This window comes from Rhincodon typus, chromosome 11, assembly GCF_021869965.1.
Source record: "Rhincodon typus isolate 14 chromosome 11, sRhiTyp1.1, whole genome shotgun sequence".
Classification (NCBI taxonomy): Eukaryota; Metazoa; Chordata; class Chondrichthyes; order Orectolobiformes; family Rhincodontidae; genus Rhincodon; species Rhincodon typus.
Window position 1 is genome coordinate 26909296 of NC_063342.1, and position 19009 is coordinate 26928304.

Genomic DNA, 19009 nt, shown 5'->3' on the forward strand with positions numbered 1-19009 from the left:
AAATTTCAATGAACATAACTAGGAAAGAGGGAAATGACTGAGCAGACCTGAATAGGAAGTGAACTTTTTTATTTATTCATTGACTGTGGGCATCATTAGTTAGGCCAGCATTTATTGGCCAGCCTGAAAATTGCCCTGGACGTGGTGGTAATGATTGGCCTTCTTGAACTAAAATAGTACTTGCACAGTACAGTTAGGGAGGGAGTTCCAGAAGTGTGACTCAGTAAAAGTGAAGGTACAGCAATACTGCTCCAGGTCAAGAAAGTGTGGGGCTTGGAGTGGAATTTGCAGGTGACAGTATTCCCATGCATCTGCTGCCCTTGTTCTTCTAGCCAGAAGAATTCATGGACTTAAAAAGGTTCTGTCAAAAGGAGTCTTGGTCAGTTACTGCAGTGCATCAAGTAGATTGTATACATTACTGCCACTGTGTTTATGGTGGAAGCAGTGGCTGTTGAAGGTAGTGGATGGGGTACAGTACTAGTCAAGCAAGAATACACATGCTATGGAGGGAAAACTTAAAACAAAAAAAAAAAGGAAGAGAATATCACTGTCTGGCCTGAAAACTGAAGTTATTTACAATTAAAAAGAATTGCACAGGATAGACGGATATGAAGACAACAAATGAACCAGGATTTGCCTTCAGTCAGAGCACACAATCGTGATGATAAACTATATGGACAGCCAGAGACTGTTTCCTAGGGTGGAGGTAGCTATTACGAGAGGACATAGTTTTGAAGTGGATGGAGGTAGATATAGGGGAGACGTCAGAGGTAGGTTCTTCACTCAGAGTGGTAGGGGCGTGGAATGCATTGCCGGAAAGGGTAATGGAGTTATCCTCATTAGGGGCATTTAAGTGGCAATTAGATAGGCATGTGGATGATAGTATAAGGTAGTGGTGGAGGTTAGATAGACCTTAGGTTTAGGGTAAAAATTCAGCACAACATCATGGGCTGAAGGGCCTGTACTGTGCTGTTCTGTTCTATGTTCTATGTTTGATAATGACTCTGGTTAGTCTTCTTAGTTCAAAGGAAAACATTCCCATCTTTGAGCCTGTCTGTGTATCAGTAAACCCTCATCTGTGGTACAAATCCAGTAAATTCCTTCTGCACACACTCGTCAAGATCGTTCCTGAAGAATGATGCTCAGAACTGAAGACAGCAAGCTACATATTCGAATCAGATTCGGAAACCCTATTTCCAACCCTGATCAGATTAAAATTTACCCACTTACCTTTATGTGACTCTTGTGCTGGAGATTTCTGGACTGTACACCCTGCTCCAAATTTTTCCAGGAATCCAGCAGCAAGGATGATCAGTTAGAAACCACATCTCCTTTTACAGCATCAGCATTGTATTCTGTAGTTTAAATGTCCAGCAGACACGGACGGTCATTGTAAAAGGGTACATACATAAAACATAAGTGAGAAGTATACAGCACCAGGTGGAGGGGGAAAGATGCAGGTTCCACATGACGGATGTTGGGGTAGGGTGGCAGGTATGGAGGGGTGGAAGGCAAGTAGGATGCCTAATGGATCAAGTGCCACAGCTGAACACCGAAGGTAGTTTGAGGAGGAGTCATTTCAGGTGCAGGGGAAGATGAGGAGACCACAGAGAGGTCAGCTGGTTTTAGTTTGGGATGGGGGAAGGGTGTGTGGTGTCATGTCAGGTTGTGGGGTTGGTATTTGCCTCATTTACTGTACCTGTCAGATCCAACATGGGTTCAGACAGGATTGCTTGTTCTGGGTGGGGCCTCTGCTGACCTGGTGGGAGAGGCTACTAAGCCTGATGAGTGGGGAAGGTGTGGGATTCAGCCAGGGAGGGCTATGTCAGGTCCTGTGAGTGACAGTGGGATGGCGTCAGATCTGGTCAGACATTAAAAGTTAACTGACCTGGTCTCTGACTAATGGCAGGATTGGTCAGCTGCGAGTCACAGGACAACTAAATATAGTTGCCTAGTAGTTAGAGAGAGAAGGTTTTAATTCTCTGTGTAACTATTAAATTAATGAGGCAAAACTGAAATCCCAATATCTAGAAGCTTTTTCAGAGGGTTCCAGATGCAGGGTAATAGCCCTTTGGAAAAATTCAATTTCCTGGGCATTTTTCAGAGTCAGCTGCACTGGGGAGTACCATATAGTCCCATGGTACAACTCCAGACTGTGCTGCTTCAGCAACTCTCTGGCCTACAGAATATCTGGGCAAATTTTCCAGTCAAGGCCTGAATCTTTGCTTCTGCCGTTTCTCCCTGTCTGTACAAGCACAACCATCAAATTTTATTTCCAGTCCACCTGCATTGGGTAGTAGCTTCAAATGGCAATAGTGATGACAAAATCGAGCTGAATCTCAAATCCAAGTCAAAGTCACAATCAAATATTTCACAATACATATTCCGCTTAATGGTGTTAGATGCATAGTTCCATTCAATATTGAACAAGCACAGCAAACAAACAAAAACAAAATTTTATAAGCAGAGGAAAAACCATTAGCAATCCTCTTGCGATACCCGAGTGATACGGAAGAATTAAACCTGCAAATGACATATCATTGTACACTGTACATGATATGCCATATTGCCAAGATGCAGCTTTGCCTGTTATGACCATAATGACTAGTTGTTAACAAAAGATATCTAAGAATGAGTTAGAAGCTGGCCAGAAATTTCTTCAGTAGATTTAACCAAGAGCATAGATCGAAAACGTCCCCAAGCCAGCAATAATTCAGCTTGTCAACTTATGCTCAACTTCCTGTGAATTATTACAATGTGCTAGTGCAGAGAATTGGCAGAAAGTCAGTGGAGTCCAAACAAAAAGAGATAACACACATTGCCCACTTTTTCAGGAATCAAAGTTAAATTTTCAACTATACCAAGATGGCTCTCTTTCCAGTCTGACTAGTCCACAAGTCACAACAAATTGTATTTTTGTTTTGCACAAAATAAATTTTTCTGTAAAAATATTTTCCCTGGTTCCAAATATAGCAAGTGGTATGTTTACTCGATATCAGATCTATTGTGTTAAATAAGTTAATAATTGTGTTAAATAAATTAACAAACAAAGATATCAAATTGGTTAACGTTCAAATTTGTAACATGAACACTAATATTTACTAATATTTGAAGGGTAAATATTACCCTTCAAACCACCGTGCGTTTTGGGTTAAGGGGAAAAAAAAAAATTCTCTCCAATTCACTTTTGGGGAAAAAGAAATTAGCCAGTAATGATTAGTTCATTGAAGAAAAACAAAGATAAAAAGGTATGTAATGTTCAAGTGGCTGTCAATCTGGAATTCTGGCATATATGGGCAAGCCACTAGAAGTCTGAGGGAAATTCTTTAATTCTTCCAGTCATTGTTCAAGAGACAATTAGGTTTCCCACTGGACACACAAAGGTATTTTCAAAAACAAGACAGCACGAGTGAGCAAAACCATTGTCCAAACTAGACGGCCATAAAACTCAAAAACAGAAGTTGCTGGAAAAGTTCAGAGGTCTGGTAGCATCTCTTGAAGAGAAATCAGAGTTAACGTTTCAGGGTCCAGTGATCCAAGGAAGGGCTTTATCAGCAACTTTTATTTTTGTTTCCGATTTACAGCATCTGCAGTTCTTTTGGTTTTTAATTAGCTATAAAAACGACTTGGGCAGATAATTAAGAAACAAGTCCAAGTAATAAGGCAAACTCACGCGATTGCCCAAAAGTGTCTTCTTTAAAATAAAAAAATGTTCCAATATATCCTTTCATTGATCCCTTCATAAAGAAATGATGCATTTCCAGAACTTGAGAGAAACATTTTTTCACAAACCTTTCAAATTAAAATACAAAGCCTTCATAACAAAAATCATCTAACCATCATTTATATGCATCAGTTACAGGAACTGAGGAAGCTCATTCAACTTTTAAATCTGGTCTAGGCCATGAAATTTCATTCAAAGAGGAAATATAGCTCAGGTCTCAGTGAGAATTGAAAGAAAACATCTTCAAAACTGCAACATTACAAAAAAAGATAGTTTCCTCATTTTCCATTGAAAATAGCCTCAAAAGGACAGAAGACTTGTTTGGACTCGTTGCCATATCACACACAGAAGTCCTGAGAAACTATTATAAAATGAAAAAAAAAGTGCACATTGTACTGCAAACATTCATCCAAAACTACGCAACATTTTAGGCTGCTTATTTGATATGCGCCCGGACTGCACATGGATCTGATGTTGATTAAATCTTTAGGGCGAAATACTAGCTATTATTTGAAGAAATTTTTCTATAGCTCTGTAGATTCATAGCTTCTCCTGAGATTCTGACAAGATCAGCGGGGCAAACGGACAGTCATTTCCTATTTTTAATACTACTAATTGTTGAGGTTGGTTGGCTCACCGAGCTGGTTTGTTGTTCCGCAGACGTTTCGTTACCGTGCTTGGAACATCCTCAGTGCAGCCTCTGATGAAGCGTCGGTGTGTTTTCCCGCCTGGTTTTTAAACTCTGGGGTCCGTTGCCTCACTTCCGGGTTTCCTCCGTAGTGGAATGTATATGGGGTCGAGTTCAATGTGTTTACTAATAGCATGCTTCGTGGAGTGCCATGCTTCCAGAAATTCTCACACGAGAATCAGAGGCTGCACTGAGGATGTTACCAAGCACGGTAACGAAACGTCTGCGGAACAACAAACCAGCTTGGCGAGCCAACCAACCTCAATACCCACAACCCGAGCTACAGATCTACTCCAAAACCTTAGAATATTACTAATTGTAAAACAATTACTTGCATGTGTGCATATGTCCAATTGTCATCACTATCAAAATAGGCTGTAGGCATTGCTCGGGATGAATCTGAGGATTAAAATCTACACGAATTCATAGTATGCAATACATAATTATTTTCAGAACTACTGATTTAAACTGATTCAAATAAGTTACATGCATATATTGTGTGATGCTCTAGGACGTTTGTCTATCTTTCAGGGATCAAATTCTTAGGTCATCTTTTATGCAAACTTTGAATTAGCGAGATTAACTATATGATTTTCTGAACAGGACTAATTCTTATGCTAACTTTAAAGTAGGGTATTTGGCAAGATAATAAGCTGCATAAGGGTTTGGTGATGAGAGATACAAGGGAGCGATCATAGTAATTGGTGTTATCAAGGGGGTTAGGTGTACGGAATTGGATTGTGGTACTCATGTTTGACATGTGACAAAAGAAACTTTGATTCTGGTAGCACTGAAAAAGTGAAGACGAAGGTTTAACTGAACCAAGTAAGAGGTCTGGCAGTTTTCTAGTATCACAGATCAAACTGGAATGATAGTACAACAGAGGTGTGCACCACAGATGCTACCTAATCCAGGAGATAGTAAGAACTGTCGATGCTGGAGTGAGAAGAAGGGTCCCGACCTGAAACGTCAGCTTTCCTGCTCCTCTGATGCTGCCTGGCCTGCTGTGTTCCTCCAGCTCCACACTTATATCTGCTACCTAATCCATTCCTCCAAAAGTCTTCATTTTATTTTTGAAGTGTTGTCAATATGCTTAAACAGCAAAGAATGCCAACGGTTGTCATATAGTTGTTATCTGGTATTCCATTTAACATTTCCTCCTACTTAGTTCTAGGTTTTACAATTAGCCTGAAGTCAACCTATTCTACAGTGAATTTTATTATGACAGTTAAGAGTTATGTGGTTGATTGAATTTCTCTGCAGGGGATTAATGGACTGTTTCCAATTTGTGTGTTGAAATAATTCCAAAGCAACCTAAGCAAGATCTATTCTTTTATGGTACAGAGGCAAACTAAATTTAATCTCAGGTTTTATTGTTCTGTGTTAAGTGAAACAGCTAATCAATGGCAACTAGTTAAACATCAATGAAAACATGTAGCCGAGCAGCAGTATTCATTTGGAACGTGTCACCTAATCTATATCATTCAAAAACAAACAGCAAAACATAAAACTTTGTTGTAATGCACCTTTCAGATGAGCCAATTCAGAGTTCAGGTATTCAGGATCTGAACTTGGAATTTTAACCGAAAGCCAGCAACTAATGAAAAGTTTTTTAAACCAGCCTGTCAGTAACTTTGTTCTAGCTACAAATAGAAATATACAGTAACAGTCACTTACACCCATCTTCAAACCCAGTCCCTTGGTTAAATTCTGTTACTACGCATCATGTTCATCACCCAGCAAAATCACCCTGCAAAACAAGCCTGACGATGATGTTCAAACTGCAAGACGTCAGATCATCAACATGGACACTACCATCGTACGTGGGAACACCACCAACCATGTACACGGCAGATACTCATGTGACTCGGCCAACGTCATCTATCTGATACGCTGCAGCCAAGGTTGCCCTGAGGCGTGGTACATTGGCGAGACCGTGCAGATGCTACCACAACAGATGAATAGATGCTGCACAACAATCGCCAGACAGGAGTGTTCTCTCCCAGTCAAGGAAAACTTCAGCAGTCAAGGACATTCAGCCCCGAGCTTCGGGTAAGGCTGCCTTGGAGGACGCTTCGAGATACACTACAACACAGAATCACCGAGCAGAGACTGATAGCTAAGTTCTGTACCCATGAGGACAGCCTCAACCAGGATCTTGGGTTCATGTCGCGCTACATGTGACCCCACCACACTGTTCTATACCTGTAAAATCTTCCTTACTTTCCTGTTTTGACACCATCACCTGGATAAATTGGTACAATCCCTCTACCTTAGTTAGTTTGTATAGTTTTGGATTACTAATGATTTTGGTTAGACCCTCAGCATGCGACTCTTATACCTATCATGTTATTTCTGTCATTTAGTTTGTCGCCAGCAACACCTTATTTTTAATTTTTTGCAATTATCTCTCTGACTCATTTAATCGGATCATAGGTCATTCCTTCACTTGTTACTCAGTTGTTGACACTTCGGATCACCCTCAGGGACTTATTATTCAGCACCCCACTCACACCATTTGTATGATCCTTTGGGCAAAGAGAGATCAAGGGCAGAGAGATCAAAGTATCATACAAATGGTGTGAGTGGAGTGCTGAATAACAAGTCCCTGCAGGTGATCCAAAGTGTTGGACTATAAGCTGGTGTTGTGTTGCTGATCTGTTATTTACAGTGGTTCCGATGGTCATGAAGGTCATGACAACCAGTTACACAGCTTTGGTGCAGAATGTGTATATTTAAACACTTCACAAGTGTGAGATAAGATTAACTCCTGTCACAACTGTTGTGCCTGTACTTTTAAATTCTCATTAACAATGATTGAGGTGTGACTTTTACTTGTTAGAAATTCATTCTGGTTGCCCATGCCCATGACAGGTCCATAGTTTTACAAAGAAAGCATTCTGGCCGTGTTAGCCCATGTAAATGCCACTGTAAAAAGTAAGAATTTGATATGTTCATTTCTCACTTGAGAAAATACCTTACCTTGAATTGGAATTAGTGTACCTACGTAGTGGAAGCAGCATGTAATATCAATCAAGTTTAACTTCTGCAGTCCTGGTACATCCAGTGGTGAACAATTAACTAGAGGTAGCTCCATACATATCCCCATCCTCAATGAAGGGCAGCCGATCACTTCAGTGCAGAACAGAAAGCTGAAGCATTTGCAGCAATCTTCAACTGGAAGTGTGAGTGGATGATCCACCTTGGCTTCCTTTCCAGAGGGCCCCAGCATTGCAGATGCCAGTCCTTAGTCTACTTGATTCACTGCACACGAGACCAAGAAACAGCTTAAGGTTCTGGATACTACGATGGTCAAGAGTCATGACAACATTCCAGCAATAGTACTGAAGGCATGCACTCCAGGACTAGCCATGTCCCTAGCCAAACGTTTCACAATTACAACACAGCATCCACCCTACAAGGTGGAAAATTGCCCAAGACACACTTGTCCACATAAATACAGGATAGATCCAACTTGACCAAATTACAACTCCCAGTCTAGTCAGAGTGACATTTTAAAAACAAAAATTGCTCATGGGATACAAGCATGACAACACATTCACAGCCCAGCCTAACTGTCCTTACAAAATGGTCATGAACTAAATATGGCATCAAGGAACTCTGCAGTCACTGGGAATCAAGGAGAAAGCTCTCCACAGGTTGGAATCATATCTAGCACAAGGGAAGATTGTTGATGCAGGTCAATCATCTCAGTGCAGGAATTCCTCAGCCCAATATCATCAGATTCTTCATCACTGACCTTCACTCCATCATAAATTCAGATGTTCACTGATGACTGCACAAAGTTTAACACCATTTCCAATTCTTCAGAAAATGAAGTCACATGTATCCCTATACAGCAAGGCCTGAACAACATTCAGACTTGGGCAGAAACATGCTAAGTAACATTTGTGTCATACAAGCGCCCAGGCAATTATCTCCAACAACAGACAATCAGACCATCTGTTGGTATTCAATGGTGTAACCATCCCAGAATCACCCACTATCAAGATCTTGGGGGTTACCATTGACCAGAACCTTAACTGGACCACAGAAATGGCATAGCAACAAAAGGAGGTCAGAAACTGGGAATTCTGTGGCAACTATTTCAGCTCCTTGCTTCCCTGAAACTGGTCCACCATCAAAAAGGCACAAATCAAGAATAATTTCCATTTTCCTGGATGACCACAGCTCCAACATCCTCAAGAATCTAGACATCATCCAGGACAAAGCATCCCATCTGATTGGCACACTGCTACCTTAAAACATTCACTCCTTTCACCACAGTGTAGTGTGTTACGAGCTACACACACAATGCACTGTAGCAACTCATCATTTTTCCTTTGTTCCAAACCCATAACCAAGAAAAAGAAGTGCATAGGAACACCTGCAAGTTCCCTTCAAAGCCACACATCATCTTGACTTGCAATGACATCACTATTGCTTCACTACGGCTGGGTCAAAATCCCAGAACTATCAAATAGCCCTGTGGGTGTACTTAAAATGGCTTAAAGCGACAGGTCACCAAACTATCAGTGGCAATTAGCGATAAGCAAAAAAAACACCTAGCCAGAGACATACATTCAGTATAATACAATTTTAAAAATTAATCTAACTACTTCAGCATTTTAAAGTGTTTCAAAAGTTACAAAAAATTAACCAAATTTTGATTTTCCTGTCTTCACAGCTGTGCTGCTTGCACATTGGCAAATATATTTTTAATACATTACAATCATTCATGACATTGTCTACAATGTTAAGACCAAGTGTATTTAAATTGTGTAGACATTTTAGAGGAAATGAGCTGGAGAACAGACCACAGAAATGAGCTAGGTGGTGAATTGGGGGAAGAAGAGAGGGTGGAGAATAAGGAGACCATGGAGAGGCAGAAAAGGCTCTGTCAAAAGGGGAAGGAGTTACCTTGCCAAATATTAGTAAACACTTACAATGAAATCTTGCAATCTTACGCCCTTGTATGTGAAGTATCACATCTGAGACAGAAGCCAGTTCTCAGTTTGAGTATTTTAGAACTAACATCATGAATGATAACAAGACTTCTTTTATTAAAAATAAAAAAAGTTCACTCCATTCAACCGAGGCTCCAATTTACTGCCTTTTGGTGGGTTTTTGATTTGAGAAGGTTGAAGGGCATTGCTTTCTACAGAGCAGAAAGTCTGTCCACTCTAGCGGTTTGGAGGAGTACATGCCTGCTATTGCAGCAATTCATATGCCTACCAATGTGCCATGATAAAATTCACCATATTCTTCATTGAGTTGAGCCCTCCAAAGCAACTAAACCAAATGCACTATTTTAAGCAAAATTTGATTTTTTTAAAAGGCAGGACAGGCAGAAAATAAGAGGACAAAATAAGAGATAGTAGGAACTGCAGATGCTGGAGAATCCGAGACAACAAGGTGCAGAGCTGGATGAACACAGCAGGCCAAGCAGCATCATAGGAGCAGAAAGGCTGACGTTTTGGGCCTAGACCCTTCTTCATTTCTGATGAAGGGCCTAGGCCTGAAACGTCAGCCTTTCTGCTCCTATGATGCTGCTTGGCGTGCTGTGTTCATCTAGCTCTGCACCTTGTTGTCTAGGAGAAAACAAGATTGGTATTTATTCCAGGGTGGCAGGGTCTCCGACAGCTGCAGAGCTAGCAAAGGCCTTGCGTCACTCCTTTTGGGTAAGGCCTGCTAGTATTAAGCGCCAAACAGTACTTAGGTTGCCAGCACCAGGCCAACCTATTGCCCCCCACCCCACTGAGAACCGCTGGCCCTCCCAATTGCAAGCAGCACCAAAAGGGTAAAGCAAGGGACCCCTGAGTGATGGAGGGCAAGATGGGGTATGCAAGGTGAGGAGGCCAGGCGAGGTTAGGTCAGTAGCAAGGACAGACAGGTGGCTTTCATTGGAGGCCTCCTTCCAGTACTGAGTGCCATTGAATGAGGGCCAATTTTCTAACCTCTGAAGCCTGCAAGCAAACTAACATGGCAAAGTTTGAGAGTCATGCATTCCCTGCTGACTGTCCCAAATACCAAAAGGCAAACTTGCATAGACTCACCATTTTGGGACTAGGCAAAGTGTCCCTTACATCTATCCAGCACGGTGCTCAGTGGTTAGCACTGCTGCCTCATAGCGCCAGGAACCCGGGTTCGATTCCACCCCCGGGTGACTATCTGTGTGGAGTTTGCACATTCTCCCCGTGTCTGCGTGTGTTTCTTCCGGGTGATCCAGTTTCGTCCCACAGTCCAAAGATGTGCCGGCTAGGTGGATTGGCCATGCTAAATTACCCGTAGTGTTCAGGGATGTGTAGATTAGGTGGGTTATAGGGAGATTGGGCTGGGTGGAATGTTTGAGGGCCAGTGTAGATTTGTTGGGCCGAAGGGCCTGTTTCCACACTGTAGGGATTCAACAATGATCTTCACACTGACCATCTGTAGCATGCCCTCTTGAAGTGCTAGATTTCTGCTGCGCAACTCCATCTTGTCAGTGTGGGCAGTTGGGATACTGATATTGTCTGACAATTATCTAAATTTGCATTGTATTACAGCAGGTAAAGATAATGGGTGCAATTTTCCCCAAGCCCCAAACAACGTGGGCAATGGCATGGCAGTTGGGAAAATACAAGGAGTATGAAAAGGTGATATTCTTGACATTGAGATTAAAAAAAAAGTCCAATTTTTGTGTGCAAGGTTTTAACAGCTAGATTAGAACATTGCTAATGAGCAGCAAGGGGCCAATTTGCATACATCAGCATTCTTATCTAATGTCACATTTATATTCAAGTAATTTTTAAAATTCATATCTGGGGCATTGCTAGCTGGACCAACAATTTTTGCCCATTCTAGTTGTCCCAAAGTAGATCATAGTGAGCTGCCTTTTTTTAACTACTGTGACCTTAAATGCCATTAGGGAGGGAATTCCAGCACTTTGGACTAAAAGGTACTGAAGGAATGGTGATATATTTGCAACTCAAGATGGCAAGCAGCTTGGAGGGGAACTTGCGAGTGGCAATGCTTCCATATATCTGCTGCCCTTACCCATCGAGAAGGTGGTGGTCATGGGTTTATAATAATGTGCTGTTTAAGGATCTTTGAATTTCTAATGTGCATCTGAAAGACAGTATATACTGTTACTACTGAGTGCCAATGGTGTAGGGAGTGGATACGGTGCCAATCATGCAGGCTGCTTTGTCATGGATGGTGCTACGCTTCTTCAGTATTGTTGGAGGTGCACTCATTCAGGCAAGTGTGAAACATTTCATGACACTATTGTCTTGTGCCTTGTAGATGGTGGACAGGCTTTGGGAAGTCAGCAGCCAAGTTATCTGATGCAGTATTCCTAATTTCTGATCTGTTCTTGTAGCCACATGCTTATATAGCTAGTATTGTTCAGTTTGTAATCAATGGGAACCCCCACGATGTGGATAGTGGGGGTTTCAGTGACAGTAACGCCACTGAATGTCAAGTAGCAGGGGTTAGAATCTGTTCAAGATAGCAATTGTCTGGCATAAATATTACATGCAAATATTACTTTTCCCACCTTCTCAATCATCATTACTGGCATTCAACTAAAATGGTAAATTCCCACTATCCATTTGCTACATCATCAATTTACCAACATATCTATTACTAACCTCAAATATAATTCCCATTCCAATCCAGTCATAAACCCAACTCCCAACTATTCAAAAACAGAAGTTGCTGGAGAAGCTGTCTACTCCCTTAAAAAGTTGCTGGAAAACCAAAAGAACTGTGGATGCTGTAAATCAGGAACAAAAACAGAAGTTGCTGGAAAAGCTCAGCAGGTCTGGCAGCACATGTGAAGAGAAAATCTGAGTTAACGTTTCAGGTCCGGTGACCCTTCCTCATAAGTCCGAACCCAAAACGTTATGAGGAAGGGTCACCGGACCTGAAACGTTAACTCAGATTTTCTCTTCACATGTGCTGCCAGACCTGCTGAGCTTTTCCAGCAACTTCTGTTTTTGTTCCTGATTTACAGCATCCACAGTTCTTTCGGTTTTCCCAACTACTCAATATGCTCACTCTAAATTCTCTGAATACCTTTCTGCACCCAGCTTTGTACCTCTTTCCCCATCACAAAAGGGCCTTAAGTAACAACTACCCTCACAAATACTCTATTTTCCTCTCAACTACTCGATTTGTTTCACTTCCTCTACACATTGGAGATACTCCCATAAATCATTCTAAATCCTTCCACATTGAACATTGATCTGATGTCAACCATACATTAACCCACTTATCATGAAAAATGCGGTCTACTCCCTTAAAAAAGCAAATGTTCTGACTGCAATCTTTAACATCACAGTGAGCATTTAAATGGAACCGCCATTTTTTAAAATGTATTTTTCAATTATGAAATATCAGATTTCCAACGATATCTCTCAATGGTGCAGGGCAATTCCTGTAATTCCTGCAAGCTGAGTGACCAGTGTTTCAAATTACCTTTTTCTTACTGCAAACATAGAAGAATTGCCAGAATCATTTCAAATCAATTTCAGCCATTTACAGATCCACGTATCCACCAGATTAACCATGCTACAAGTGCTTACTGCTCTTAGAGATACCCGAATTCTACATTCTGAAAGAAAAGTGCATATTTCATTACTGTAAACACAGACTTTGACCTTGTTCGGCATAAAGAGAACCTTTCCTGTTGGCCAACAGTTCAGAAATATAAACATGCCAATATGTAGAATGTCCCGAATCAACAATGGTCCTCCTTTTAAATCAACAATTGCTCTGGGTGGCTCAATTTATAGTAAAAGCTCACCATGACTTTACTGTAGGATCCCAATTTCAACAGTGTTGAGAGCTATACATATCCATTTGTCATTACCAAATGTAGTGCTTTGTGATGGCAGAAAAAAGTTCTCTCCACGCAAGAACAATGTATTTCTAATTTTGTTGCTGTCACGTAAAAGTCTCCCACATAGAACTGAAGAATTAAAACAAAGCAGACAGGACAGACCGGAACCCATTACAGACAACCGTTGAATAACTTCCTTCTGTGCATCTTGAGAAAGAAGTCCCCGAGCCAATTATTACTTCTTTACCTTCAAACTATGCAGATTAGGTCAAAGTTTGGCTGGCTGTTTTCAGCCACCTGTCTACACACCAGGCTATAGGCAAACATTATTGGCTGAATAAATAACTTAATGTTGTAACTCTGGTGATTCAAGGTTACACAGTCATTATTTCAACATTTCAGAAAAAGAGAAGGCTTTCAAATTTAAATTTGTGTCATTTACACTTCATTTCTGAAATCAAAAGCTTTAGTCAAATTCAATAATAACTCATTACTTAATCTTACTTGAATCCCAGGTCCCAAAAAAAAAACTATACAATCATACTGCCGTTTGAATGCATAGATAACCAATAGGAAAAAAAGACATGAAATATTTTAAACTTTACTGAGTTCTTACTTTTGCGAACAAAAGATGATAGTTCTGCCTTCTCGATCCTCCAAAAACCTTAGTCCAAATACAAGACTGTTCCTTCCATAGACTATTGTCCTAGGAACATAGAAATAAGATTAAATCATTCAGTTCCTCGAGACTTTTCTGTTTTTCTATTAGATGACGACTGGCAGTGTGCCCTAACCCTACTTACCCAAACCTCTTTATATCCCTCAATAATTAAAAAAACTCTTGAAAATTACAATTGACACAGTATCCACAGCCTTTTGGGGGCTTGGAAGAAAAAAAAAGTGAGGGTCCTTGATTTTTATTCTCCTGTGCATTAATTCTGCTTAATGATTGATTTACTCATTAGAGGTCGACTTCAACATTGGTAAGGAAACTATTGAAGAAAATTCTGAAGGAGTGAATTAATACCCACATGGAAAGGCATGGTTTAATTACGGATAGTCAGCATGGCTTTGTCAGTGGGAGGTCACGCCTAACAAATTTGTTAGATTTTTTTGAAAATGTGATCAAGTGTTTGGATGAGGGAAGTTCAGTTGATGTAGTTTGTACTGATCTTAGCAAACATTTTGACAAGATCCTACATGGAAGACTCAATGAGAAGGTTAAAGCACATGGAATTCAGGTAAATTTGGCAAGATGGATCAGAAACTGGCTTAGTAATAGGACACAAAGTGTAGTGGTAGAAGGCCATTTTAATGACTGGAGGTCGGTTTCCAGCAGTGTACAAAAATCAGTACTGGGACCCTTATTGCTGGTTATATACATAAATGATAGAGATGAAAATGTGGGGGAATGTTAAATAAATTTGCAGATAACACCAAAATTGGTAGAGTGGTAATAGCAAAGATGGTTGTAGGTCACAGGAAGATAAAGATGGGTTGGTCTAGTGGGCAGATGGTATTCAACTCAGGTAAGTGTGAGGTGATGCACTTTGGAAGAAGAAACAAAATGAGGGAGTATTTAATGAACGGCAGGACACTGGGTAGCTTAGAGGAACAGAGATCTTGGGGTCATTATTCACAGATCCCTGAAGTCGGCAGAGTACATGAATAGGATAGTTAAGGCGGCATATGGGACACTTGCTTTCATCAGTTGTGGCATAGAGTACAAGAGCAAGGAGGTAATGTTGAAGTTGGTCAGGCCATAACTGGGAGTACTGCATGCAGTTCTGGTTGCCTCAGTATAGGAAAGATGGGATAGCACTGGAGGGGTTTGAGGAGAGATTGAGCTATAAAAGGAGACACTAGATATGCTTGGATTGTTTTCTTCAGAAAAAGAAGACTGAAGGTTGGGGGGGTGGGGGAGGAGAAGGAAGAGACATGATTGAGGTATAGAAAATTACGAGGGGAATGGACAGGGCAGATAGAGAGCAGCTGTTTCCCATGGTTGCGAGGGTCAATGAGAGAGCACAGTTTTAGGTTTAGGGCAGGAGATTCAGAGGAGATTTGGGAAAGAACTTTTCCACCTCAGCGAGTGATTGGAATCTGGAATCACTGCATGGGAAAGTAGTGGCAGCCAGAAAACTTAACCTTTTAAAAACATACTTGGATAAGCACTTCAAATCTCATAACATTTAAGGATATAGGAACAAGTGCAGAAAATTGGGATTAGCGCACTTACAGTGCTTGTTATGTCAATGGACACTCAATGGGCTGAAGGGCCTTTGCTGTACTTATGAAGCTATAAATCTATGAATTACAGCCTCACTATATTTGCCCACCGGAGAAAATATTTTCTTGGATTTACTCTATCAAATCAAATTCCTGCATCATGATAAATATTGTGTATAAAAGGTTTTAACAATCTGCCCTCAAATTTAATGCTTTAAGCCCCAGCATCTATTGTTGATTTTGTATTATAGCCCTGCTAAACACAATACATTTTCACAGAATTATAAAACATTTACATCACAGAGACCCTTCTGCCCACCGAGTGTAAGCCAGTCAACTCGGAGCTAACTAGGTTCATTCATCCCACTTTTCAGCAATTGTTCCACAGTATCGTGCCTTGGGGTTAGGTGCCCAAAAGGCACATGTAATACTCCAATCAGGATGGATTAATATAACTGAAGTATCACCTTGGTATTCCAACCTTCCGGAGATAATTTATATTCCAACAGATTTTCTGATTTATTTGTGCATCTGTGCACTAGCTTTTCTTGACTTGTTTAATCATTAAAATACGGAGAATACAGATAATTATTTTAAATGGTTGATCTTTATAAAGTGCTGTTTTTCCCTCCTGTTTCTGCAATCCATAGGATTACAGAGAACATATACAACAGAAACATTCCAAACAAATGTTCAACTAGAATCTCCTTCCTCTCGCCTCATCTAAATCTGGTATCACAACAGTCTATTCCCTTCTACTTCAAATACTTGCTTACTTTTCCCTGAAAAGGCATCAACACATTCACTACAATAACTTCCTATGGTAGATGGCTTCACACGGTCACATTCTTTGGGTAAAAAAGTTGCTTCTAAATTCACAAAAGCCTTTCCTGTGCATCTTATGTTGATGGCCCCCTTGTTATGCTCGTACTATAAGAGGTTGTATTCCTTCTGCACCCACTCAAAATATTTCAAATTCAAAACAACTCTACTAAGTCACACAACTTCATCTTTTTCCAAAAAGGGAAGTGACCCACCATGTCAATTCTTTCCCATACATACAGATATGGTCTTCTGGTATCAACCTCAAATTCACCTTTTCACATTCTATATCCTTTTTATAAAATGGCAAGCAGGGCAGCATGTTAGGTGCGATCTAACCAAGGTTTGATATAGGTCCAGCACACTTACCAAACCTGGATATCAGCCTAGTGCTTTGTTTTTGCTTTTCTAAACAAAAAAAGGCCCCACTGACCTGCAGCACAATGTTTAGGTACTAGTGCATTTATTCTCAGGCACTTCATTCGTCCACTCAGCCTAAATTTTCTCCTTCCCAGCAATGAGTGGCCCCACTTTTCCTACCAATTTGTGCTAAGCTTTGTTTGCCAAGTATGTGCCTATTCTGCAAGTTTACTAATGTCCCCTATAACTTGCTGTCACCACAAAATTTAGAATTGATATTTTTGATTGTAAAAATCAAATTGTTGGTGCAAATTGTGAATTGTGTTGTCCTAGAACTGATCTTTGGGGAACGGCACTTCCCACCTCTATTACTCTCAATAACATCACTGTACTCCTACCTCTTACTTTCTGAAACTAGCAATTCAGTCACCAGTTTATTAGAGTGTACATTGTCGCCAACTCACAAATTGTCTAACTTTTTGAAGCCTCGTTATGTCCTCCAACATCCCATTTTCCCACAGTTTTCATCAGAAAACATGGAAATACGACCCTCATCATGAGGTGAATAAAGCCAGCACCACTTGATGAAAATCATTTCCCACCTAGAAAGGAGAAAATTCATGCCCCACAGAATACTAAATCTTCGCAAAAACTATCCTACTTACCAGTGTCTCATTATATGCATTTTGATTAAAAAATTAACCAATTAAATCAAAGTTAAAGTAAACTAAAAGTTAACCTGGGTCACTAACAAAAAGTTCAAATTATATTTTAAAATGTCACGTGGATGGAGAAAATGCAGTAGGCTCCTGCAGCACCCAATAACAGAAGGTCTCAAGCAGACCAGAAATGTTTCCTTACAGGATCAGGTGAACTCCCAGTTAATGCCCACTACCTAAATATAATTAAAACAGTTAACACAAAATTAGCAGAATTATGGAGGAGAGGCAAGTTCTTTTAAAGGATCCTTTAGCTTTTAAGCATTAAAAAATTAAATTTGCCGTTTCTTAAAAAAAGAAAAGAATCACAGTTTATAATTCATTAGAACTTTAGATGAGCATAGAATAAGTGAACTTCAGCATTCCTGGCTGTTTTTCTATCATTCTAAAATACTTAATCTCCCTTCTTTAGCAATCATTTTGTTATTTGAATTTCAGTCTACACTGGGAGATCTCTTATTTGCACAGTTGATGTGACTAGTTTCATATCAGTACATCTTATGTAGAATTTTAAAAGGCACATGTTGCAATGTCTTATGGAGGTTAACTCATTTTTAAAATCGAAAAACATCCTAATGATTTAATTTCACATTTTCATTACTTTTGTCAAGTGGAAGATTGACCAGTCCTTGCTTTCCATATGAACATGGATAGTCAGTAAATATGTAACCTTATTTTTTGGAAAATTACTATCTTGACTCCTTGACTACTTCTAAATTGCCTGAATGCATATCTGACATCCAGCACTGAATGGATTGAAAGGTCTTCAAATTAAGTGAGGAAGACCCAAAAAAAATTCATTCCATATAGTCCTGACCATAAACATTGTTCCCCAGTCACCTATTTCATTAAAATGGTGGAAGGCTGCTGAAAGCTACAGCACAGAAGGATTTAGGAGTCCTCATGCATAAATCACTAAAAAGTTGGCATTCAAGTTCAGCAGATAATAGGGAAGGCAAATGGAATGTTGACTTTTATTTCAAAATGTAATGGAGCATAAAAGAGTACAGAAGTCTTGTTAAAATAATGCATGGCACTAGTCAGACAACAGCTGGAATACAGAGAACAATTTTATGCCCCTTAACTAAGGAAAGATATACTAACCTTGGAGATAGTCCAGGAAAGGTACACTAGGATGATACCAGATTTGGAGGGACTATCCTATGACAAGTTAAGTAATTTGGACCTGTACTCATTGGAGTCGAGAAGAATGAGAGGCAACATTTTCGAAACATACAAGATTCTTAGGGGACTGGACAGGATAGATGCAGAAAGTTGTTTTCCCTGGTTGAAGAGTTTAGGACCAGAAGGAATAATCTCAGCATAAGGGAGCGTACATTTAAGACAGAGATGAGGAGAGATTGAGTGAATTTGTGGAGTTCTTTACCACAGAGGCCAATAGATACTGGGTTGTTAAATACATTCAAGGCTGAGATATACAAATTCTTATCACGAGTTATGGGGAGAAAGGCTGGGAAGTAGAGTTGAGGATTATCAGATCAACGTTGACCTTATTGAATTGCAGAGAAAATCTGACAGGCTGGAACACCTGCTTCTGTTTCTATGTCTGAGACAACAAGGTGCAGGGCTGGATGAACACAGCAGGCCCAACAGCATCATAGGAGCAGAAAGGCTGACGTTTC

The 19009-nt window shown here is 40.2% G+C and overlaps 1 protein-coding gene across 5 annotated transcripts in view; it reads right to left on the bottom strand.

Annotated features, from left to right (window-relative positions):
- The window catches only part of LOC109911662 (type 2 lactosamine alpha-2,3-sialyltransferase), an 86299-nt gene that overhangs the window by 52551 nt on the left and 14739 nt on the right, over positions 1-19009 (bottom strand). For 4 of the 5 annotated variants that reach the window (XM_048602504.1, XM_048602501.1, XM_048602503.1 and 1 more), the window contains exon 3: positions 13853-13942. The exons of the other annotated variant lie outside the window; for it this stretch is intronic. The gene's annotated coding sequence lies outside the window, so the exon portion shown is untranslated. The remainder of the gene's footprint in view (positions 1-13852; positions 13943-19009) is intronic. 5 annotated transcript variants of the gene reach the window in all.